Source organism: Corvus kubaryi, unplaced genomic scaffold (genome assembly GCF_017639235.1).
Source record: "Corvus kubaryi isolate FWS band 111438036 unplaced genomic scaffold, C.kubaryi_AGA036_p1.0 133, whole genome shotgun sequence".
Taxonomy (NCBI): Eukaryota; Metazoa; Chordata; class Aves; order Passeriformes; family Corvidae; genus Corvus; species Corvus kubaryi.
The window spans coordinates 10,749,701-10,776,360 of NW_024580667.1; the positions used below are offsets into that span (position 1 = coordinate 10,749,701).

Genomic DNA, 26,660 nt, shown 5'->3' on the forward strand with positions numbered 1-26,660 from the left:
TACCTGGTCCTGTAAATCATCAGAGAAACCAGACAGAGCTACAGGTAGATCTTAAAAAGTAATTTCCTAGGAAATCAGTTTTTCAGGACCAAGAAAACCCACTAGTGAACTGTCAGGTTTATTATATTCCAAATTTACATCCTGATAAATGTCATAAACATGAGTTCTGCTCTAGTCCCTAGAAGGCAGTTTCCAAGGAGCTATAGCGTAATTAAGTGCCCTACTCAAGGGACTGTAATAGTTGTTGCTCAACTTCGTTTCCAGTTTAGCTTACTTTACGGATTTAATTTCTTTCCCTCTGCTGATGTAAATGAAGAACTCACCTTCTCCCCTCCTTATTCTGCTATATTAACTGGAAGTTTGCAGGCAGGAACAGCTGTAGGAGGCATCAGAGTCGTCTCTAGCCCATAGACGTAATCCCGTACCTGCCAAAGGCAGCAGCTTGCAGAGAAGCAAGCAGCTCAGCCTGCACCCTTTGAGTTGCAGACTAACATTCAGAATGGGGGATGACTCTGCATTTCTCTTCATGGGAATGTATCTCTGTTTAGCCTTTCAGAAGATACATTCAGTTCATATAAAGTAAATTAAACAAGCAGTTGCTGCTAATGATCTTGTGCAATACCTGTTCTACATTCTCTCTGTTGTGGCTCGTGTGATGGGTTGCCGCTGGCTGGACACCAGGTACCCACTGAAGCCACTCTGTCACTCCCCTCCTCAGCTGGACAGGGGAGAGGAAATACAATGAAAAGCTTGTGGGTCAAGATAAGGATGGGGAGAGATCACTCACGAGTTACTGTCATGGGCAAAACAGACTCGGCTTGGGGAAATTAGTTTAATTTATTGCCAATTAAATCAGAGTAGGATAATGAGAAATAACCCAAAATCTTAGAAACACCTTCCCCTACTTCTCCCTTCTTTCCAGGCATAATTTCACTCCTGTTTTTCTCTACCTGCCTCCCATCCAGTGGTTCAGGGGATGGGGAATGAAGGCTGCAGTCAGTCCTTGTCTCAGCCACTCCTCCCTCCTTGGGGGGATGACTCTTCACTCTTCCCCTGCTCCAGTGGGGAGTCCCCTCTATGCGAGACAATCCTCCATAATGGCTCCAAAATGAGTCTTTTGGGCTTCCCGTGGGGTCACAGCCTCCTTTGGGCATCCACCTGCTCCAGTGTAGATCCCTTGCAGGGCCTACAGATGGATCTCTGCTTCATGGGCTGCAGGGGCACAGCTGCCTCACCATGATCTTCACCATGGGTTGCAGGTAAATCTGTGCAGCAGCGCCTGGAGCTCCTCCCGCCCCTCCTGCACTGACCTTGGTGTCTGCAGAGCTGTTCCTCTCGCACAGTCTTGCTCCTGTGGTGGGTCCATCTTGTAGCCAGCTGAAATTGGCTCTGTTTGATTTGGGGAAAGCTTCTGGAAACTGCCCACAGAATCTACTGCTAGCCCCAGTTGTGACCAAAACCTGGCCATGCAAACCCAGTACAGCTCAATTGTATGACCTGGTGCCTTTCTGAAACGTGCTAAAAGCTTCATATGCATATAATTTTAAATAATTATTAAAGTAATATAGTTTGACTGGAAAACCCCCAATCACTCCAAAAAGATAGTGGTATCTGCAGATGATACATTCCAGCAAAGCATCTTTTTATACACACAAGCTGACAGGGGAAATTTGTCAGTGATTTAGTCACCATTCAGCTGAATCACCAATCTCTTTTTAAAAATAGCTTGATTGCAGCAAGGGGGTTCAACTCTCCTTTAGTAAATTAGATTAAATGCAATACAACAGGTACTCTGCAGAGGTATATTTTGGGATAGAGAAGAAATCTGTTTCTCCTTGTGGGTGTTGGCTATTTTATATTGCTCAAGTAGTATCTTTGAGAGACTGGGGTGCCAACTGCTGCTATGCAGCAGTATGAAATAATGTCATTTCCAAATGTGCCACCTTCAGGGACACTGCTGCTGAAAATGATCACAAAACCAGTGAGGTTTCTCCTTCTGGGCATAAGTGAGCTGTATAAAACAAGTTCCTGTTCATACAAAGCATAATTGTCACAAAAGAATAACAGCAGCATTTAGGACATGTCTTAGGGAGGGAACCATTTAAGGTGGTGACCTAGGCCCAGGATGAGGCTTTCCTTTCACTTAGGCTCCACAAAACAGCAGCTGGAGCACCAGGCTCTTGAGCACACAGCACAGTTTCTAGAGGACTCTAATATATTTTGCAATTCTTATTCCTAATGAATTCAACCAGTATCCATTCCCTTTTCCCAACGATTCACTGAGATACTTGTGCACATTTATGCAGTAGTATCTGGTATTTTGATTCCTTACAGTCTGTATGTGTTTAATGTCTTTCATGAGACATGTGGTAAGAAACAGGCTAGGGGAAAACAGATGAACCAGTCTGGGTTACTTGGTGAGCTATCCAAGCTTTCATCCTAAAGTCAAAAGGCAGCAGTTCTGAAAGTCAGAGTGGAGTAAATTCCAGCATGTTCAGCGTATTCATCAGAAATATCAGAAATTGTGAATTATTGTCTCCTCGCTGATTATATTTGTGAATGTGAACAAAATTGTCAGAAGTTTTTCTTATCTCTGGGACTTCTTCCAAGTTTCTCCTCTGATTTCTCTGGTATCTGCAAAACTATGAATGCAAATGGAAGGGTTTTCCTCTCAGGTGGAATGCTTGGATCTCTCTGGTGTTTTGGGCCCCTGTTTTATTAACGGAGAAATTTTGTTTCTGTTCAACTCTAAAGATGCTTTTTTTCTTTTATATCCATCTTCATTTTCTACTGTCAGGAGCAGCCCTCAAGATATCATGAGCTGGCTTTGTGGCATCTCAGGCTTGAATTGCTGACCTTGCAATGACAGTGCTTGTGAGATTTCCAGATCAGTTTTATGTCATCAGGGATCTGATTACTGAAAAAAATTGTTCAAACATTTGATTTTCCATTGAAAGCAACTTCAAGCCTTTTTGAAGTTTACTCATTAATTGCTAGGATTTGTTCTATAGCATCTACATCTGGGAAGAAACAGACTAGATGTTCTGAGAATTTGAGTTCATTCAGCTTGCAAAAGCCACTGAAACAAATGAATACTTCTATGTAAGTGTTATTGATACATATGTTCTCTAGGAATTGGAATAAGGCCAGTGTGGCCATGCTCTTTCCTGATAAGAAAGGGATGTCCTTTAACGTTAAAGCAAGGATACAAACAGGCCAAAAAAGATTTTCCATATTAAAACACACTGTTTCCAGACTGAGGGCTTTTGCAAAGGAATCTGTGCTAGAAAATAGTGGGGAGTCTGCAGCAAACAAGGCCAGGGTTGCAGCCATAATAGTTAGCTGTAAACTAATCCTATCCTTTCTATTTCTTGGGTTTAGACTGGGTTTATCCCGAGGTACCCTTTATAAATCGATAGGGCAGTGAACAGTGATGATCTTGGGACACCTGTATGGGCAGTGAGAATGTGGCTGGGAGAGTCTGGTTACCAGTGGTGGTAACACTGCTGCGTTTCCTGAACAACACGAAGAGCTTAATTTTCAGGGTCTGAATAGTTTTAAATCCTTCCATTGTGGGGAACAGTAAACACTTCTCTTGTTATTCAGATGTTTTAATGGTTCCATTAGCACTTGCCAAATTTTGTCCATTGTTAATTTCAAATATTTGCATCCCACCGTAATGACTCTCTTACAGCCACTGTAATACATGCTGGATGTGTATTGTTGCCAGGGTTCCATTGAAATTAATGGTGATCACATCTGGGGCATTGTTGGAAGTGTATCGTCATCACACATGCCATAACTTGTGAGCTTTGGATGTGTGCTTTAGCAACAGTGGGATTATTGGCAGAATATGATGTGGAATAATCCAAAATATTCATGCAGAGACTGCACATCCTGTGTTCATTAATTGTTTTCAATTTCAAGGACTCCATCTAATTCCTCAGGGATGGGAACTACACAGAGAAATCCCATGGCAATTAATTATTCATTCATTTTGCATAGGAAAACAATAATCTTCAGACTTAGTTTGATTTGATGTTTAAAATGGAAATCTGAGAAAGGCTTTCCTGCTGCTGGAAGTGAATAGCAAATGAAAAGCTTCCTGGAAGACCACACATAATTTCCACATGTTCTGAGCAGTGTGATTTAGAAGGGTTTGTAGCAGCACTGAGGGACAGCCACCACAGCAGAATTATTGACTCACTGCTCTCCACGGTTGTTGTCCAAAGGTGGCCTCAGTAGAATTGTCAGAAGCAAAACTAAAATAGGTTTGAGAAGGTCAGAATAGACATTGACCTTCTGGGAGCATGGAAAGGAATGGGACTGCTGTTGCCAAGGCCATACAGGAGGAAGCTGTAGTGCTTGTCCAACCAACCAACGTGAAGCAGGAGTCTGCTCCATTCCCCAGCTTTCCTCCAGTGCAATCTCCAAGTTGGAGGGGACAGTCACCAGCTCAGGTCACCCCTACAAGGCAGGTCACCCCTACAAGGCAGCTCACTGGGGTCTGACCACAACATGTTTCAAGGAGGAGCACACTGTCTTGAGGTGTCTTTATGATGTGTATCCCATATCGCTGTTCTATGCCCAGAAATTAATTTTGTGCCTTTCTGTGCCTTTAAACTGAGCCTGAGAGGGGAGAGAGAAAAGTGTACTTTTTCAAAGCAGTTTGCAGTTTGTTTTCATGTTTTCAAGGACACAGATAAAACTCTCTCTGTGTTCAGCAGTGGCAGGAGCGGGAGGAAGCACCCTGCTTGATTGCTTTCTAGCCAGCTTTCGGCTTTCTTTTTCTCTGGAGGGAGACGGAGAGTTGAACTTTTGTTTTCCTGGGACTTAACTTGGGTTTTTTTCCCTTTTTCTCTGCTGGACTGTTTCAACATCAGAATACATTGGGAGGACTTTCCACTGAGTCCTTGGCCCTGGAGGTGGGCCCACCACCCCGTCACAGCTCCAAGGAGGGGAGAGAGAGATCTGCAAAAGGACTCTGAAATTTTCCCAGGTTTCTCTCAGCAAAGCGAGAGGTTTCCTTATTTAGCATCATTATCTTTTTCCTGTGTGTTTGTTAAATAAATAGTTTTATCTCTTTCACTTTCCTTCAAGGAAAATTCATTTTTTCCTGAACCTGGTGGGGGAGGGCTGGTTGTAACCTGCCTTTTATCAGAGGATATATTTCCAAGTTTCCCCAAATCGGCACACACACTTAAGTCAGCATAGCAGTCCTGGCCTTCAGCAAATTGGAGGTTTTGCTTCTCTTTCAGCCCAACAAGACTCTGGTATCTGATGGTCTTGTAAGTGGCCATAAAATACTGCAAATGCCCAGCACTGTGCTCAGAAAGTCTTTCAGAAGATGCAAATATGGAGTGCACTGAGGTTTGTAGGTTGAATTGGTAGGGGTCTCTGGAGCACAGCAATATATATAATTCATAGGACCTTTCTTCCTATGCAAAAAGTTATGAAAATAGCAATAGAGCTGGCAATCCCCAGGAGCAAGAAGTCAGGCAAGGAAGGCAAGAGACTGGAATGGCTGAATAGGGAATTGCTGGTCAAACTAAAGGAAAAGAAGCAAATGCACAGGCAGTGGAAACAAGGGCAGGTGACCAGGGAAGAGTATGGAGATGAAGTTTGGTTGTGTAGGGATAGCGTGAGGAAGGCCAAGGCGAAGCTGAAGCTCAACTTGGCAAGGGACTCAGAGTATCAGGAAGGGCTTCTACAGGTGTGTTAACCAGAAGAGGAAGAAGGTGAAAACACCAGAGAAGATGAATGCCCTGATGAACAACGCTGGTAAACTGCTAACAGTGGAGGAGGAAAAGGCTGAGGTACTCAACAACCTTTTTGCCTCAGTCTTCAATAGCAACCTCTCCTCCCACACCTTGAGTGGACAGAAAGCAGGATGGGTGGGGACTGGGGGGGCGAAGTCCCTCCCACTGTAAGTAAAGATCAAGTTTGTGACCACAGAGGAACCTGAATGTATGTAAGTCTATGGGATCTGATAAGATGCATTCCAGAGTCCTGAGGGAATTGACTGATGTAGTTGCCAATTCACTCTCCATGATACTTGAAAAGTCATGGCATGCAGGTGAAGTCCCTGGTGACTGGAAAAAGTGAAACCCTGTAGCTGTCTTCAAAAAGGGTCAAAAAGAGGACCCTGGGAGCTACTGACCTGTCAGTGTCACCTCTGTGCCTGGGGAGATCATGGAACAGATCCTCCCTGAAGCCATGCTAGGGCATGTGAAGAACAGGGAGGTGAACTGGGCTTCACCAAGGGCAAGTCCTGCCTGACCAGCCCAGCGGCCTTCTATAATGGAGTGACCACATCAGTAAACAAGGGAAGGGATACAGATGTCTTTTATCTGGACTTCTGCAAAGCCTTTGACACAGTCCCTTACAACATCCTTCCCTCTAAATTGGTGACAGCTGGACTCAGTGCATGGACTCTTTGGTGCAGAAGAAAGTGGTTGGATCATCACATCCAGAGGGTCGTGGTCAACAGCTCAGCCAATGGACAAGTGGTGCCCCTCAGGGGTCCTTACTGCCACCAGTGTCATTTAATATCTTCATTAATGACATAGATTAAGGGATCAAGTGCACCCTCAGCAAGTTTGCAGATAACACCAAGCTGAAGGGTGTGGTTGACACACCTGAAGTACAGGATGCCTTGGGACTTGGCCAGTCTCAAGAACTGGTACCATGGGAATCTCAGGAGGTTTAACAAGATGAAGTGCAAGAGGCTGCACCTGGGTCAGGGCAACCCCAGTGCCATCCAGGCTGGGGTATGAACAGATTGAGAGCAGCCCTGCCCAGAAGGACTTGGGGGTGCTGGTGGGTGAGAGGTTGAACATGAGCTGTCCATGTGCACTTGCAGCCCAGAAAGCCAACTGTGTCCTGGGCTGCATCAAGAGAAGCGTGGCCAGCAGGTTGAGGGAGGAGGACACATAAGGCTGTCCAGAATTTGCCTAAATTCTGTTTTTTCTGAATCTGTCTGAATAGCCATTTGGGAGATTTGTCTGCCAGCTGTCCTGCTATGGAGAAATTTTTGATGGTAGTGAAGGTTTATCTGTTGGGCACTCTGCATTGAAATAGAGAGGATTAAGCTCACGATTTCACCTGTCTTCTTGCAAATCAGAGCATCAGTATGGTTAAAGCAGTGTTGTTCTAGAGGCCCCTTAATTTTAGCGATATTTTGGTCAAGACCAGACTTGTTAAGCAGAACTGGTCTATCTGGTCAATTTACAGGTACCAATAGGAAAAAAGTTAGATTTGGGAATTGCTGCAATTTTTCTTCAGAAATGGGGATGTGAGCTTGTTTGTACTTTCTGCCCATGGTGAAGCATGTCGTGATTGCAGCCGTGCTACCTTCATGCTCCTGGGTTCAGAAATCAGTGTCCAGTGCTGCAAGTGTTTTCCCAGTGGTAAGACAGACAAGAGAAGAGTTCTCAGTCCTCTCAGAAGAGACTCCTTTTATCTCTCCCTGCAAGGTGATCAGTGTTATCAGCTGGTTTGAGAGCGCATTTGTTCCAGAGCATAGCAAAAGGAACAAAGCATGACTGAGAGATACATGCAGTACAGTGCTTTTCAGAGCTTATTTTTAGACTGGAAATAATGTCAGTTTTAATCTTCCTTGATGGCTGTTTTCAAAGGCACGCAGGATGGACACTGGTATTTTACCTATCAATGCAACCTTGTTTATAAAATCAAGAAACATTTAAATATGCCAAGACTGTAGATAGTAGCTTTCTTTCCCATTCTTTTTTTTTTTTTTTTGGTCCCAGCTAAAAATTTTTCCAGTAACTAACTGATTTTAACAGAGTATGACATTTTCTTTGCTGTACACAGGGGAAGTAGTTTTTTTTGGGGTAGAGCAGATTTCCTGTGATTCACTGGATTTGTGTAGAAGGTCCCTGCAGAAGACATGATACCACCTTTGACAGTACTTGTATTCTTTATACAATAAGCTAGTTATGTATTTCTTATTCAGATTCCCAAAGGAGCTGATACCTCCTTGGTGCTAAACAAGCTGTTGGGAGGTCCTTCTATTTTCAGCATCATCTTGGTTTCATTAGAATCCACTGGAGAGCTACATGTTGTGGTGGCAGAACATATTTTACCACTGATTTTCTGAATTTCTAGAGGTCACTGATGAATCCTTTGTCAGCTTCTTTCACTGGCTGAGAATGATTGTTCTCATGGTTTCTCTGTTGAGCTATCTTAACTTTGCATGTTTCCCTTCAGTATTTTGGGAGTGCATCTGAATCCATGTTTCTATGCAGAAAAGCCAGACATTTTACAATTCCTTGGGGTAAGTGTGATGTGAGAATCTGAGCCTGTCAGCAGTGACAAAACTTTCAGTCCCTGGGTGGTGAGAAGGAAGAGGGAAGTGTGAAGAGCAAGGTGCACATGCTTTCAGACCTGGACTATCTGTTTCTTCTGCTTAAATTTGACTGGCATGGAGACCACTTTTGGCTAAGGTGCATAACCCTTAGGTCCAAGAGGTGACTTAGAACTAGTTATAAATGGCCAATCTAGGAGCTGCAGTTGTCTCCCTGATCCTGGTCTTTATCCATGTTCCTGCAAATCTATGGGGTGAGCAAAGACATGGCTGGGGAGGCTCTGTGTCAGGTGAGGATGTGTTCACCCAGCAGGGATCCTTTCAATGGGGATATACTGTCAGGTTAGGGCTGCTCTTGTTTGTTTGACTGGGTCAAACTAGCTGGAAAAGGGCCTGGTTTGAATGTACAGCAGTAGCTAAATAGGTAATTGAAGACAGGAGGGAGGACACTCCCTGGAGAATCAGGGCAGTTTTGGTTGTTGTAATCCCTTGCTAACGAAGCTACCAATGCTGTAAATGGCAAAGGGGAAAAGAGGCTCAGGCAGAGCAGCAGGAAACCAGAGGACAAACACATTTTAAACCTTTTCCTGCAAACTTGGTAGATGGCTTTGATCGTTTCACAGAAACCAATGGCGAAAAAAATGACACCAGAGAGGCAAAAAATCCATTTTATCCTCCTTTATGCTCTTTTTCTAATGTATTCTTCAATACAGATATGGCAAAGGTACAGAACAACAGCATAAAAAAATACAGACAGCAATTTTGAGAAAAAGGGAATACACTAAATGCTACCTGCTGTCTACACCATTTCAGATAAAAAGTAGTGAGTTTCACTGCACATGTTTTAATCTCAAGAATTCAAGTTTTAAGTGGAAATGTGTTTTTTCACTGAAATTTTGTGATAAGTTTAAGGAAAGGCAGAGAGAGAGGGGAAACAGGCAGGGACTAATCAAGGACTAATTTGTTTCAAAGCCTGTTATATCCAAATGTGATAGAGAAGTGCCTTAACAGAAGAGCTGTTTTATCAAAGAAAAGAGAATGTGAGATCATAGAATGAAAGATGAAAAATGTCTTAGTAGAAGATTAATAGAAACATAAATAGTCTCAAATTTGCTAGAGGAACAAGGAAAAGAGCCTCAGGTGAGACACTTAAAGAAAAAAAGTATTGTGCCTAGTAATCTTGAAAGAAGGTAACTGCAGTTGTGTCACACAAGACAACCAACTCAAGCTGAAGCTTTTCTATCCATTCTTTCTCCCACATTGCTCTACTGTCACCATCTGCCATTGGTGAAACAGCCATGCAGAGGCTTTGCCAGCAACTCTGATGTGTTACAGCTTCAGCTCACAAAGGCTGAGGGAGGTGCACACTACAGAAGAGACACCCCCAGAGCTGAGTTTAGACATCCCCTATGCATCACAGGAATCAGAAGCAGCAGTGTGGGGTGTTAGGGGAAATGGAATGGTGGAGGCAACCACATGAGTCACATAGCTCAGGGTGGTCAAAAGTCCAGCCATGGCTTATCAGTGGCTTCCTCAAGCAGCCCAGGAACTGATTGTTAATCAGGAACATAACGGCTCTGGATGATTTTTTTCTTACATTGCAGTTTAATTACGAAGTCTTTTACTTGTCTCTACCTGTCTTCAGCCATCTCTGATTTAAACAGGTGGGCCCTATTTTTAAGCTCTTCCGCCGTACTGTTGTTGAGTGCCCCTGAGACAGGGATGTGCTTCAGCATTTTAGGGCTTTTTTGTGCTTAAGATCCCAATTTTTTAGAGGTTTAGGTAGAACCAGGTGGTAGTTTTCTGTCATATCATACTTAATGGACAATGTTTAATATGCCACAGAGCTTTGATTCCTACCCCTGAAAAACAAAAAGGAATAGACCTTCTAATCTGTGGAGTTAATATAGTAGCCAGCTCCTAGGATGGCTCACAATTTTTATATGGCTAGGCTCCAGTTCCATGAAGCTTTGTTCTGCTCAGATAATAGGCACTAGCACCAAGGCCTACTCCAAAGTCCACTTGAAGCCATTAGAAAGACACTCTTGATCATACTGCTTTAAAGAGTGCCCCATCCGTGTATTTATCTCTCTCAGTCTGAAGGGGTATATGAGGATTGCAGACAGAGAAGACACCAAAGAACCTCTGACTGAGGGACTGAAAGCACCAGGAACCCAAACAGACCTGGAAGCAGCTCTGTGATGAGAAGCAGGGTTTACTTTTTCAGGCAGTGTCACACAAGCAGGGGTCTGCTTTTTCTGACCTCAGCAGATGATTTCGCATGGCCCTGAGCTGCAGTGGTTGGACTTGGGCCAGAAACTTTCAAGTGTGAGGGCTTTGACACCTCTTACTGTGCTTTGAAACAAAGATCTGAAAAATCTATTGTATTTCTTTAGGAAGCCAGTGTTTATTTTCTTACTCAGCTAATTATGTGTGATTATAATATGCCTCTATAAAATATCACAAAAAGAAATATAATTCAAATACTATAAGGACACAAATATGTGATGCAAAAATCACCAGGGTGGATTTTCAACAAGATTTTTGCTTGTTTTTTCCTAGTGAATGCTCACTGTAGTCCCTTTCAATGGTGATAACTGATTACATTCATTTATACATGTCAAAAGCAAAAACATGGGGAGTCTTTTTAGTCAGCTGTACAAAAGTACCTGCTGCTGGTCTTGATTTGATTATTGGGGAAATAAAAAAATAAAAAACCCCAACCAGATTACTAGATCTCCATAGGAAGCCAAAGAAGCTACAAAGTTCATTGTAACAAAATGCCATGACTGGAGCAGAAGTGGGACATAATACTAGCTAGAGAGGTTAAGAAGAGAGGTGAGAATCTGTGTTAAGGTGTCATGGTCAGCAGCTACATTTATATTTTGACTTACATTGCCTCAAGACCTAGCTTCTTGCTGATATTGAAAAAATATCATTCTGTCACCTCTTTTCTCTAACCAAACCAGAGCTGTAAGTGTGACCACGTGCCTAACATCTCACCAAACAAATCCCCATATTCTCATCTTCCCCTTGCTCATCCCAGACACAGCCTGCCAAGCCTGTTTCGTTCCCTCATCCCCAGCCTGTACAGTCCAGCACCTCCTGGGTTCCTGCAGTCCTGCTCTGTTTCACTGCTATCTTCACCTTTCCTGTTCCTTATGCTCCTCCTGGTGGGACTCCTGCAGCAGCATTGCCACAGCTGGGGGAAAGGATGTGGCTTCGTCGTGGGGACTGCAACACAGAATGTTTGTCTATTCCTCTCTGTTCTGTTGCTCTTTGGGTGCAACTAATATAATAATATCCTCTGCAAAGCCTTCCTGAGTATGGGACCCCAAAGCAGCACAGGCATTTTATGTGCCAAAACCCCACTATGGCAGCTGTGAAACTCAATGCCACTTGGATATATAGCTGCTCTTGCCTCAGGGCTCGAGGCAGGATAGCTTTACTGTTAAGGTGCCAGATCCAGAATCACAACTAACACCTTGTACTTCCCACACCAATGGTGCCTTGAGGCTTGAGGAGGAAACTGGACTGTGAATAATGAGGTATCTGAACAGTCAGTGACTCACTGGAAGTGGTCTGAGATATTGACAGTCTGCCAACAATTTTATCATAGTTGTCAGTGAGAGGAAAGATAAGAACGGAACCACAAAGTGGTGTTGATTTTTAAAGGTCAGCATACTTGTGGTTCAAAGTCACTGTGGGAGGAATCTTCTGGATTTTCACAGAGATTTCACTGAGAAAAGAAAAACTAAAAAAAATGTGGATTACCTCCTCTTAATACAAAATACCTGTAAATTAGTATTCAGAATACAATGGCCCAAACTTAGCTACACATTCTTCTTTATATTTCCAATGTTGAATTACCTTGAACTTCTAAACATTTCTCATCATAGGAATGCCAAATTTATGGAAGTATTTGCTTGTGCATTTGACTGTCTCTCATCCCAAAAGTGATGTAAAATAAGTTTGTGCAATGGGATTACCAGGAAGAAACCAATGAGCTCCATTTGCTTGTAGTTCATCATCTGTACTGAGGAAGGTGGGAGAGCCCCCAGAGTTAACAGATGTGTCTGAAAATCATGATTTCTTTTTATTGTAGCCTTACTGATCTTTACCAAGTTGGCAAAATGACATTCAGCTGGTAAAAAAAAGCTAGTAATTGCGTGTATTAATGCAGCTAATATCCCTGGGGTTTTCATTTGACACAAAACAAATTTAACAAAAAACCAAATCAAATTATCCTGAATATAAATGAGTTATAGTATGTTCGCAGTACTGCAACCCCAGAAAAAAATGGAAAATTCTAAACCAGCTAAAAAAATTCAGAGCCCATGGGAGAGCTGTAGGTCCCTGAGCTAGAGTTGGTTAGATGGAATCATTTATCCTGCAGGTGAGTCTTTCCATCTCTGACAGCATCTGTCTCATTTGTTATTTCTCTGCCTCCTACTTTATATGGCTCACAGATGTTACCCTCCCTGCATTTTTGTGAACTTGTTAGCACAATACTAAGATCTTTTTGCTTTCTATATTTTGTTCTGTTGAATTACTCAGTCAAGAACATTTATTAATCCAGCAAACTTTCTTCCTTTTGCTCCACAGATTCAGACATTGATTATTGCTTAAGACACCATCTCTTTGAAGAGTATATTATGCAATAATACAATAATGATCCATTTCAGGTAGGTAGCCCAGATAATCTATTAGATTTCTCTATACTGTTCCTAGCTTGATTTTCTGACTTAAAGCAGAATCATTAACAAAAGCTTTTCAAATACGGGCAAAAATAAGAATAGAGATCGAATATAAGCTGGCATAACCCTGTTTCATGCATGCTGAGAAATTCCTCACTTTCTGTAGAAAGTTTTGCAACTTCTTTGTTGCCAGCAGAATTAAACTTAGAACTCAATCCTCCCTTGCTGTCATTGCATTGTGCAGAATATCTGCTCACTGCAGTTGTGGAGCTGATTTCTGGTAAGGTGAAAAAAGCCATTGTTCATCTTCATACTTCCATGCATTGAATAAGTCCCTGCCACCGAGACTGAGATACCGAAAAGTAATGTGCAAACTTAAATTGTGTGGGTGAAGGACCACTCCAATACAGTCCCTGGCTTTTTTCTTTATGACTCTTTGAGACCTTTGTGATTTCCTTAGCTCTTCACTGCCTTGCATAGACAGCATTTTATCAGTAGAGTAACTGATGAAGAGCACTTCTAGAGTTATCCTGACTTAATTTAGAAAAGAAAAAAAAGACTGTAACTTTTGCTAAGGAGAAACTCAGCCTTTCCTAAAATACGTTTTTCTATAGCCCTCTAATTTATGGCAAACTTAATTCAAAGTTCCCAGAGTATTGCATTCTTACTTGTATTGAGTAGATTTTTTCTTTTTTAATGTTAAAAATTATAGAATTAGTTTTTTTCCCCTGGGAACTTATAATGCTAATATTTGAAGTGGGGCACCATTTAGCTAGATGGTGACTGAAACAGTAACACTGTTTATTAGAATAAGCTGGACTGACTTACTGCTTTGCCTTGCCTTTTGCTGTCTTTTTTTATCCTCATGAACTTGTAACACCATGCTGAAGATGAAAAGTGGAACTCTTGGGAAAAGAAAAGTGTTTTTCTGGTTTTTGGGGTTGTTTTTGTCCAGAAACACAGGACACTTAAGGAAAATGTACAGGAGTTGAATGTTCTGTAAAATTTCTTAGAAAACTGTATTTATCTAGCTCCAAAAAAGGACTCCTTGACCTGAATCACTTCCTCATGACTAAGCAGCACTATGCCATAGAAAGCACATATCAAAGGATTTGATCTTAGCCAAATCCTCCTGTTCTTGTCCACTCCTCCACTCATAGATCTTCTTGTCTCTAATAAGTGGTAACATGTCTAATAAGTTCACACTTCAGCCTTGACACAACTCAACAGAAATCTTTGTTCACCACAAGATGCAAAGTAATTGAAACCCAGGCTTCCTGGCATCTGACTAGAGACATGGAGCCTTCAGAATGTCTCAGCAAATTTAAAGTTTTTGATTTTTCACTAATTAAACCCTTTAATTTATATGTATTAAGTCAAAATGTAAAAAAAAAAAAAAAATCAACCAAACGACAACAACAAAAAACCCCCCCCCCCACCCCCCCCCCCCCCCCCCCAAAAAAAAACCCCAAACCTTTCAGGGAAGTTCATCTGAAAAGACTAATTTGTAGATGGTAGTATTCGCGTTCCCTTGAAAAATCTCTTAATGGCATCAGGCAATCCAACTCCTGTAGTTTTTGTGAGAACCTGTGATAAAAAATTTGCCTTGCCTTACCTCACTGTTTTTTGGCTGTTTGGTTTTGTCTTGACCTTTCTATGTTTATGGAATTTTCCTCCTTAATCCTCCTTAGATTTAGGATTAGAACTCAATCCCCACACTAGGTTCAGAAGTTTGCTGGATTAATCTGTTGCTGCTTGAATCCCTGAAGTGGGTTCTATTTTGTTATGGAATGCTTAGGAATTACTGAAACTTCAGTGGAGACTGCTAATGAGAATCTGGAAGTCCACTGATTAATTAATATATTGTAGTCTCTTTCACTTGGTTTTAGTTCTGTACCATGGCCTGGGGGGACATATCTCTTAGGTTGTCTGGCAGCAGCCTCATTATTAACAGAAATGGGCCATAACTTCTTCAAATAAAATCTTTTCATTGATCTTAAAAGAGAAATTTTAACTTTGAGCACTTTATTTAGTTTCATAGCCATCTTTTTGTGTCATTATTGTAATGCTGGAACCCTGAAGTCTACTCTACAAGGTCACACCACGTTATGCTGTGCATCATTAGGACTTGCAGGTCAAATACAGTTGGTTCAGGAGCTATACAGCTGTGATACTCGAAAACAACAGCAAATATTGACGTTTAGGTGGATGGCCTTTGTCCCCAACAGTCACTTCAGAGTAAAAGTACCCGATGCCATTTTGATTCTGGAAGGGGCAGCTTTCAGATACCTTTCATAAAAAAACCCGAAACAATTCCAGTGTTTAACCTACAGTCACTAGAGCTTAGGACCACAGACACTTTTAGATGTGCAGCTTACACCTAGAACTTCTTGAAATCAAGAAAAAGGGCACTCAAGGCACAGTGGTTAGTTGCAAAAGGGCAATCAAAAGGTTAAAAATTATTTGTTGGTGTCTGATCTACAAAAATCACCAAAAGCTACCAGCTGGCATTTTCTAGCCATGGGAATGGCTGTAGGGATGCTAACTCTACTAGCCCCAGCACCAAGAGCTACCTTCTGTCTAATTAAATCCCCTTGTAGTTTCAGGAATGCAAAGATTCACTTTGCATTTTGTGAGACTATCTGGATTTTTTAAAAAGTATATAAATTAGTCAGTGTAATATGAATTTGCATTTTTTTTTAATTATTATTTTTAGGAAAAGATCATCCAGAGAATAAAACAATTGCTGAAAAACTTTGAAAGTGGTATGTAACAGTTTTGAGTAATACTATGTAACCTTCAGCTGAAAGATTTTGACAAGATGCAATGATATGTGCAGTGTAAGAAGAATAGGGTCTGGTAGGATAGGATAGGATAGGATAGGATAGGATACGCAGAACAGGTATTCAAAAAGGTATCAGTGAGTGCCCTGAAAAAACATACTCTTCCTAGGGCTTAAATCTGTATTCACATGGGCTGGTGGAATAGCAATATGTGTTCCACATAAATACACTAACTCAAAAAACTTTGCATTTCTGAAGGGTGTGTAAATTGTTGTAGGTTATTCAGAGATTTGGGGTTATTCCACATGTCTTACCAGTTCTTTATTTTCCCCTTGCTTATTTCCCAACTAATTTTTGTTGGTGATACTTCACATTAGGAGGTCTTTGTCTTCACTGTCATTGACTTTTGGAATTGTTTGTTCACCATAGTGTAAGCTGTACCTATGGAAATGTGGCATCATTTTGGACATTCCTCCTACAATATGGAGAAATCACATCAAATATACCAGGCTATTTTTATATTGGATATTCTCACTAATACATTTAAGAAACAACGTGGAAGCCAAGCTGAAAGATCTTTAGTGGCTTGACCCAGAAGCTACTGACATAGGTGCCCCACAGCACAGTGTGTGTGCCTTTGCTGCATGAACATGGATCAGCAGTCAGAGGCATCGAGGGCTGGGTGTGACACACTCCTCTGTAAACACACTTGGTTATTGCAGGTCACTGATATTATAATTTGAATTTTATATTTCTATGACCTAAAAATGATCTACAGACCTGTATGATCTACCGAATCAATGGATATTTCTTTCCTTTATTAAAGGAAAAATTGTATCAGTGCTTGGAAAATTATGAAAAAATATCAGTTTCCTGCATAGATCTAAGATTCATTGTTTCGACTAATGTCTGTATGAAGAAAATACACATATATGTATAATTTCTCCAGTGACTTTCAAGCTGTTTTGCTGAATTTTGCACGGAGATAGAGGACTTAGAGACACAATTTTCTAACAGGTTTGAAGTTGAAAAGTGACTAGGAAAAAAAAGGGAGGTGGGACCAGTAAGGCACAGAGTAACATGAGCACATCTCCAACTGCACTAGGCAGGTCATATGTGAAATAGGTGTTTTGGCTGTTTCAGCCAAGGGAAAAGGATTGGTTAGAGCTTAGTTTGTTAGCAAATTCAGCTATAATTCATCTGTAATAAATCAGGCTTTGCTTCTTCTACTGGTCCCAGAACTGTTTGTGGTATGTTTATTTTAGGGTTCTCTGCCTGCCATAAATCTGGGGCTTTTTTTCAAGCAGTGACAGTGATATATTGGTATGACTGTGTTGGCTCCCAGAAGTGGGACTGTGGACATGCTGAACAAACAGATTTCATGTTTCCCTTTTTTATTAAAAAAAAAGGATCACCTATCACCACATTCATCTGTGGTCAGAGTCCATGGACATGGTTTACTCTTGACTAGAAGGGCTATGGAGAAGCTTATTTTTGCTGGGTGAATTTCAATTTGTGTGCTCAAGTTTAATTATTTTTCCTGATGATCTCACTTAAACAATATCAGAATTTTCTGAACAACATGGGGCTGGATTGGATCTCCTGGGCAGGCCATCAGTGCAAGTACAGCTGACTTTAAAAGTAGCCTTTCCTTTCAAGACTTTTTCTCTATTTCAGCAGAAGTGGGAGACCAGTTTCCAAGAATAAAAATAAGGGGAAAAAAATTTGTTTGTCCTGAAAGTATAATGTCAAAAGAGCATCTAACATTGTCAGGAACAAGGTAGGGAAGAGTGGGGATGGTGTCAGAAACATAGATCAGGAATGAGAAGCTGGTACTTCCAGTGTGGGCCAGGGGATTTTTGTGTGCAAGTCTTAGTGAGAAACCAAAAAGAAGTGGCACAACACAGGATGGGGGTACCAGGGTGGGGGAGCAGGGGGAGAGCCAGAAGGTGAAGAAGCAGCACCCCGATGGGATTGTATAGCAGTGGAAACACGAGCCAGAGCAGGCTGGGAATTGGAGCAGGGCAGAGCAGGGGGAGGTGCCTGGGCAGGAAGAAGACAAAATAAGAGACCTGGAAAGTGGTGAGAGAGGGAGTGCCTGAGACCCGAGGATGCTGAACACCCTACACCCGGAGGACCAGAGGACAAGGGCATACATTTATTTCTCTGTTGCCAGAAAACACTTGGAATGGCCACTATGCAACCCCATTTCTTGTCCCTGGCAGTAGCTGGTTTGTATAGGATAGAGACACATGGTTACTTTTTAGCCAGGGAGATTTTATACCAAGGTGGCTCTGTAGGATGCTGCTTCAATTCTACATACCCTGATACTGATTTTTGAAGACAGCCCAAATTTTGGTGTTGATAGCTGACTTTTTACACCTAACCTTTTTGTCTTCTCATAATATGTGTGTGTTAATAGAGATATATGATTAAAGGGAAAATGCCTAGAAACAAAGCCTAAGTATAAACAATGCAGCTGGAATGAGCCCCACACTAAGAGAGAGAAAAGGTTGTTGCTACCTGCTCCTCTCCTCCTTCTCTACCCACAGCCACATAAAATGTGATTTTTTCCCAAACTAGTAACAAATTCATTTGCTGGCAAGGCTAATGGAGAATGGAAACTCAAGGGCAGCTTTTTTTGTTGCACCTGCCGTGTAAATAGACCAACAGCTTAAATATTGCCAAAGTCTTTTCATCCACCATGATGACTTATTAAGTTGTGAAATGTGGGATTGGGAAAAAGGAGGAGCAGAAATGGTTATGAATACTGCTTATATTTTTGTAGTGATGCTCTCAAGTAAGGCTAGGACACTGAGGTTTTGAGCTCTACAGTGAGAAAACTTGGACTGAAACAATTTTACATCTCCTCCTCCAGATCCCTTTACATCCTTTCTTGTCTGTGATAACACACACTCTCTGATCTCCCTTCAAGCTTTACCACACAGATTGCTAAAGCCATCTTTTTTTCCCTTTTGACCAGATTATGACACTTCCAGCTTTGAAACATTATTTATGCTGTCTTCTCCTCTCCATTCTTTTCTTCTTTGTGCCATCTCCTTCAAAGACCCACAAAATTTTTATTCCTCATTTAATCCCTCTGGCATGCTTCCAAATGCCCTTAGTCCTTTGCAAGTGCTTCCCTATCTTTTCTCACAGCTTAGATGAGAGTTGGCTCATATAGTTCCAATTATTTGCAAAATTTTTCATAGTGTTTGGGGATCAGGTCTGTTTGAGCAGAGAATATGTCTTTCATTGAATAATCTCTTTTGGAAGATTTTTCTAAAGCTTCCCGTGAACCTCTTTGGTTCACAACAAGGAAAATATGGAAATGAAATGGGAACATTTGTGAGTTCTTATGCTGATTGTGGAAAGGCTGGGTAGCAGCCTGTTGGAGAGATGGAATCCTGGAGTCTTGCCTTTGCCTGGAATGTATCCATTGAGGCTTGTTTATCATTGGCATAAAGTCTGTTTTAAACAAGCAAATGCCAAAAATATCATCCCACACTTACCTGGATCTCATGCTGACCATCTAGAGGAAAAGTTTCTTCTAATGTGAAAACAAAGCATGGTTGATAAAGATGATATTTGAGAGAAAGAATATGGTCAGATACCAGGTAACACTGGGATAGCTGTTTCTTCCAGAAACTCCTTCCTTTTAAACCATTAGGTGCACTATGGATGCAGTGGTGTTATATCTTCTAATACAACAGAGAATTAAAATTTTTTAAAAATCGAAAACAGGGAGAAAGGTTTTTTTGAACTGGCATTGAAGTTTGTCTGTGCATCACCACAGCCTTTCCTCTTTCTACTGGCCAAACATGAAATGCAGGGCTTTAAGGGCCCAGTTTCACAGGCGCACATCTGGTGAAGTAGAAGGTGTGTCCCTCAGTCCCTGAACTGCATCCCAGCGTTTTTGCTCTAAGTTACATCATACCTGATTGTTTCCCTTCAGCTTCGTGATTCTGCAGGGAAGACAAATGTTTATGGAATTACAGCAAGCTGAGCTCCCCAGGCACACTCTCAAAGTGTGCCTGCTTCTATAAAGTGGGAAAGCTTTGATTAATAGGAACAGCGCTAGACTTTAAGGTGCACTTTATTTCATTGATGAACTTTGAGGTGTCTCCTGCAGTAACAGTTTTGTAAACTGTAATCGTTAACATCACTTATTCAGGATTTACAGGAATGACTCACATTGCCTATTTTTTCAGGCTGCTACAGGGATAAATAATTGATGTTGAAGAAGCAAATCAGGATCTCTTTGGGAAAAAAAATAGAAAAAAAAAGAATAGTGTGTGGGTTTTATAACCAGCAAATCATTTTTCTGAGGTGCCTGTAAAAGTACATGGTGTGATGTGACTGTTTTATAAAAGAGGAAGGGTGATGTGTGGGCTCCATTACATAATATTATGCAGAGCTTGAGTGGTGAAGGGGCACAATGGAAAAGGGATATCATGGAAATCAATTTGCAAAAATTAAAGTGTTTGCTCAAAACCTCCTCCATAACAGGATTAATGCCAAGGAAATTAAAAATTATGTAAGAGGAATAGTTGAAGAGATAATCCAGGATGATCCAAAGGATTTTGCAGATATCTCTTTAATGTTAACAATCTTGTCATTAAATCTAGCAATTTAATGAGCTGCAATTTTCATTGGGACAAGTACAGTTCCATGTACATGCTTAATCCGCTTTTTATTTTGACATAGATCTAAGCTCGATACACTTGTTTTAGAGTATCATGTTGTGCATTAGTACACATATATTTAGCAGTGCACTCCTGTTGAAGGCAGTATATCTGTGATGATTAAAAAGCCCAGGATGTGGTTCATAAACCATTACTTTCAGGGATGTCTGAAACAAGTGCTTGAAATCCTGCTTCATACTCACAGTGATGTATAGCACCAGCTTGTATCTGCAGTTTCATCTGTCTCTTGGTGTTTGGTGCTGTCAGGCATTTTGACACATTCTACTTTTATTGGCTGAAAAACAATGAAATAGTTTTATATAGAAATAAGAATAGAATGAGCCAGTTGTCTTCACAAGAAAAACACTTTAGGAAAGGTGCTGCGATTTCCGTGGCGATTAAATGGTGCCTCTTGAATTTGGATAAATATCCTTGTGCAGTTACATGACTGTTTGTAAGAATGCAGTGAAGACAATTTGGGTTCGTCTTCATCTCACAGGTCACACCAGGAGCAGCATGTGATGAGAGGTGACTCTTGGCTGGTTTCTTATCATGTGCTCTGTTGCTGTGAGTCTGCTGCAGTAGGAATGTGTTACAAAAGTCAATGAGTGATTGCTGCCCTTCCCTCTCCTGCCTTTTGCTCTCTTTTTACTGCTTACTGCTCCTGGAGCTTTCTTGAAGCAAGTTGAGTGCTGTCCTTAGCAACTCTCCTTGAAGTTTGTTGCTCCAATCAATCTCTCCTTCCCATGAATAATCCCAACTTTCTTTCTTAAAATATTAATTTTTGCTTCACTTGGGCTTCCCTTGCTTCAGCCAGCTCTCTTTGCAACACAGCACACGTCTCTTCCTCTGAATGTGAAGTGTGCAGATCAACTCAGTGTTTTATAATGTCCTAATTACTGTACTCACAGGTTACTGGGTTACAGCAGTACGCCAGAGGGTCAATGAACCTTTTAAGTTAAATGAGGAGATGTATCTTCATGGGACCTAATTAGAAGGTGAAGTTAATAAAGACAGAAGGGAAAAAAGCCAGTAAGAAAGTCAGATACCTTCAAAAGCTGTTGAAAGAAGTTGTCTATTGGGCTCTTTTTTAGTACTAGCTGGCCTTTCCCAAGAGGTGTACTGTGAGGATCTTTGTGAGAGCCTGATGACCAGCGCTGGAAGCTCCCAAGGAGGTTCCAAGGCTTCCCTGGGGAAGTCAAGGATCTACACCTGCACATCCTTATGACACATCCTAACAGGAGAGACCAGAGGAACAGCAAGGAATGTGAATAGCTGCTTGCATGGTGTTGGGAGGCTAAGCAGAGGATGGGGAAGCAGTAGATGTAGTTTCCTGATGCTTTCTGCTTTAATGCTACCTGGGAACCATGTGCCAGAGGAGGAGAGTCTACTGGAGGCAGAGACAACTTCCAGGGCAAATAAACTAAGACATCTCCTGTTGAAGAGCATGAAGACTGTTAGACCATAGACTTTTACTGATGCCATGTATAATGGGACCCCTACATTTTTATGGGGACTTTTTCTGGGATTTTGAAACATTATTCTGAAGCACTGGGAAAAAGAACTCCTCCCAGACTCAGCATTTCTGAATCATTCAATTACAATGTTGTTTTTAAGAACTGTACATGGAATGAAAATAGATGTTGTCTCTCCCACGCAGCCTTGGGCAGAAAAAATCATTATGAGTTTGGAATGGTGTTTGTTGACACCACTGAATTGTATTTGAAAGAGAAATTGCACTGCACTGATTTACTTCATTATTAGTGATTCCATACTAAGAATAGAAATCTATTATTCTTATTATTCTGTGTTCATGTTCCTCACAGGAGTTTGTGTAAGCAGGTCCCCATATCTGTGTGTAGAAACCTACTGAATTCTGTGTGAACTAAAGATTGAGATGTATTTTTTTTTACACAAATGCAATTTGCTTGAAAGGGCAAGACTCTGGATTTGACTTTCACACATAAATCTCATTTCCCACTTTATATATGTTCATTTTATCCTCAGATTCTTTCACCCTTTCATCAGCAGTGCAAAGTTAAATCCTCTCTGGACCCTAAACAGAGGTAGGATTCCTGGTCAGTATGTAAAATATACCTGCTCCTCAGTGTTTGGGTGTTTGCTAAGCACAACTATAATCTTTTATATTTATTTAATTATTTTTATAAGAACTTTACTCTTTTTTTCCTGTGGTTTTTAATGTCTGTTTGGATTTTTGATTTTTTTTTAGACAGAATGAGAATTAATAAAACTTCTGTGATTTAATTTTCATGACTTGTTGGCCCAAGAATATATTCTTTATGTGACAATAATCTCTTAGAAAATTTCTCACCTGTTTTATCTTGTGGGCCAGACATGATGAAAGGATTCTCCAGGCAGGTTCATGGCACTGTCTGTCAGGCTGGGTGAGCAAAATTATTCCTGCTTTGCCAAGTACAAGAGCCTGCTGCCTTTATGCTTTGGAAGTGTGGGCTCCTTGGTGAGTTGGGTCACCCATGGAAAGAAGAGCAACACAAGTCTCTGAGAATGTCAGATGGACCTACAGCCTTAGGTGATCATAGAACCATAGAGTGTTTTGGGGTGGAGAGCACTCCAAAGGCCATGTAGTTCCAACCCTTCTGCCATGTGCAGGGACACCTTCCACTGGACCAGGTTGCTCAAAGCCACATCTAGTCTGTCCTGGAACACTGCCAGGGGTAGGACAAAACTCTGGGTGCTTGAGGATGTACAGAAAAACTTTGCAGTCCACAGGCACCAGCACTGCCATAAATTCGGACATTGCTGCTGGAAGTGGCTCATCCCAGGCAGCCCCTAAAGTGCTGCTGGCAGCAGCCCTTTGTTGACTCCTGTTGGCAAGCAAGGAGTGGAGAGAGCAGCGTGCCAGCTGAATTTCCTTGTTACTTTGGTGTGCCTCAGGGTGTTGCTTTGAAAAAGCAATTCCCTACCTGAACTAAGAAGCAGTTTTGAACTTGCAGTGAACAGAAGTCAAATTACAAAGGTCAATAGTAAAAGAAAGAGTTTCGTTTATAATGTGGATGAAATATTCAGAATCATGCAGAGAAATATTTGGGCAGTGAAATTTGCCTGATGGATCTGGAGTTATCTCAGGTGAATGACACTGCCTTAAAGTAGCTGATGGCAGGGCTGTGCAAGTAGATGGTCAGGCACTGTGGTTCTTTCTTGTGGGTTTGTGTGTTTTGGGTTTTTTGTTGTTGTTTTGTTTTATTTTGGTTTTTTGTTTTGAAAGAGTAAGAGAGATTTCAGCAAGTATTTTATCCCCAGATCCTGTGCATGACTGAACTTCTAGTGGAACTGAAGCACTTTGGGGCCTGCTGTGAGATGACATCATCCAGCAGAACAGCAAACACAGTGGGTGGGAATGACTGTTTACAGAAAATTAAGATAAATCTAGATCTATCTGATTTGTCCTTCAGCAAGGTGTTTGAGATACCCCCATTTGTGAGAAAACATGGGGAAATGGTAAAGTGAAAATGAGGATGACTGAGGAAATTATGCCAGCCTTCCCAGGAAATGGGGATGGACTCTGTGGATGTCACATGTGTCAGTGTCCTTGAAGCAGCCTGTCATCATGGATGAAATCAATTTCTATTCAGGAGATGCAAAAAACCTTCTGTAAATCTAGAAGAGGGAAGCTGATTTTTTTTTTAGTATTATAAGGCATGGAAAATAATTTGGGTAAGTGTTGTAAAAAAAGCAATTGCTTCTTGTGTGTGGAAGTGACCTATGGAAGCAAAGTACTCAGCTGAAGAGTAGCACTGAAAGAAACACAGAATTCCTTCATAAAACAGTTCTCTGTAGCTTTGATTAAATATATTTTTATATTACTGAAATAGAAGTTATAAGCTGTATATACTGTGCTGTAAGCCTTGCACAATTGAGATGTCTGTACTGTTTCCCATTTATTTGTCCTATGCTTTTGCTAGATTTTTACCAGTCTTCTGCACAGTAACACTTTTACTGGGTTGGCTTACACAGTTCACAAGGCTATATTTATCACCCATTTTCTGCTAAAGCAATCCTCATTGGGTTTTTTTCCAGTTGGTATAGCTTCACCAAAGTTCTTACTTGTATTAGGTTTGTAAAAAGATTAAGAGCTGCACTTCCTTTTATAGAGGAATAATGTGTAACAGTTTCTGTATCTTCAATGAATTTAGAAAATTCATTGAAGCACTGAATGTGACCACTGAGATGAAAAATGTGCTTTTTTTGAAGTCATTCGGTCCATTCATTTCTGTGGACCTCCAGTCCCAGCCCAAACACAGCTGCTGGTTCCTCAGAAGCTTGTCCCTTTAAGCTGTCAGTGTTCGTGTTGTCTGTACCAATATTCTTGGGGCATACATTTCCCCATACATTATTAACCCAATTTTCTTAATAAAGCAGGGCCAGTGCAATCATGGTTTTGTGGGCAGAGAGAGGGAAGACTGGTTAGCAAACAGTGAATGCCAACTCACACCTGCACTGAACTCATTGAAAAGTCCCATTATCTGAATACTGAATGCTTAGCCTTGATGACATGGGGGTGTCTCACTGCAGTGTCTGAATAGCTCCCAAGGCTGACTGGCTGCATGGGGGAGGGTTACTGCCACATCTTTTTCAGTAGGAAAGAAAGATTAGAAATGAGGTTGTCCTTCAGCATGAATGATTTGTCCTGAGAAAATTCATAGGCCGACTGGGAATTGAGTTTACTTCAAGGGCCACTCTGATGTTTTAGTACAAAGACCAGAAATATTCCAGTTGTCCAGTCAGAGCAATAAAATGGAGGTCGTATCAAACATGGACAACTAATATAAATCTTCCAGAGTAATTCTAGGCAAAATGTCTTAATTCTGTTCCAGAAGTCTTTTCTGAATTGCAGAGAAGTTATCTGTCAGTAAGTCAAATGGCCTTAACAATGTGTGGGCTGATGGTCTGAAATCAAAATCAATTCCACTGGTTAATTATCGGTTAATCACTTACAGTTCTTTAAAAAATGCACTAATGAAGTTGTTCTGATTAGAAATATAAGGATATTGCATTGCTGGGATTTCCAAAGTGCCAGAACTTTCCATCTCCTTAGTCATACAAGGAGCACCTTTCAATTCCCTTGCTAAGGTTACTCAAGACACTTCACTGAAATCTGCCCTCTATTTCAAGACAGAAGCAAATTAGTGTCATATTATGTGCTTTCTCTGAGCTTAGCTGATGGATGATATTTTAAAATATTATTTTGAAGAAACTCTAATTGTCACAACAAATCTTTTTTTGGTAAACAGAATCTTCACATTTCTTTTAGTGCTTTATTTTCAGGCAATGCAGGCTATTGAAATGCATGAGAGGAAATTAAATGCCTGTGATTTAGTAAAATGTTCACTTAACAAACCAGTGGTTTTGCTTATTAGCATTTCCGAGCAATTAAAATGTTTCTGGGTTTCAATTAAGGCAGTATATGCTTGTTCCATACACCTGGATTTTCTTAAGTGTAATGTCTCTTGTTCTCCCCTTTGAGATAAATCCAATACATGGGTAATTCCATATTTCTTTCTTTTTTCTTTTATTTTGGCATCACTTCTCTAAGCTCCAGCCAAAAGGAAAGCATTGCTATGCTACAACATGCAAGATTAGGACATTCCTTAGAAAGCCTAGTTTTGCAGGTGTAGGACAAGGAGAGAGGAAATAAATTATGTAAGAGAAAATTAAGAGGAAAAAGAAAAAAAATATTTTCTTTTCTTTGGAAATTATATGTTTCTGTATTGCTTTGTGTTTCCGCAAGAAAATTAAATCAGCATGACAAATTCTGAAGACAGTAAAATTATGTGAATTTGGAAAATTTCGTCTTTACACCTGCAATGAAAATGGTCACATGGATCCCTTTGTCAGCCTCATTTCCCTGGAGCCTCTGCCTGTGCTCAGGCCACGGCTGTGAATCACAGCTCCCCAGACTGTGACCCACATGCTGTGTCTGCAGAGGTGTTTGGTCCTGAGCAAACAGGACCTATGGGAGTCTCAAGGGACTGCTGTTCCCACAAATTGAGTCAAAGCTTTACTAGCAGATTGGTTAATGTCATCTGCTCTGAGTCTGTATGCTGGATTTTTTCCTGGTGGCAAAACAAAACAGGAAAATAATAATTATTGAACAACCTTCAGATTTTGCTATGAATAAGTATAATGC

General features: G+C 41.0%; 1 long non-coding RNA gene across 1 annotated transcript in view; it reads left to right on the forward strand.

Moving 5' to 3' along the window:
• LOC121668436 overlaps nucleotides 1-26,660 on the forward strand; it is a 203,741-nt gene that overhangs the window by 155,739 nt on the left and 21,342 nt on the right. The window contains exon 14 of the long non-coding RNA XR_006017377.1: nucleotides 12,932-13,011. This is a non-coding gene — a long non-coding RNA (uncharacterized LOC121668436). The remainder of the gene's footprint in view (nucleotides 1-12,931; nucleotides 13,012-26,660) is intronic.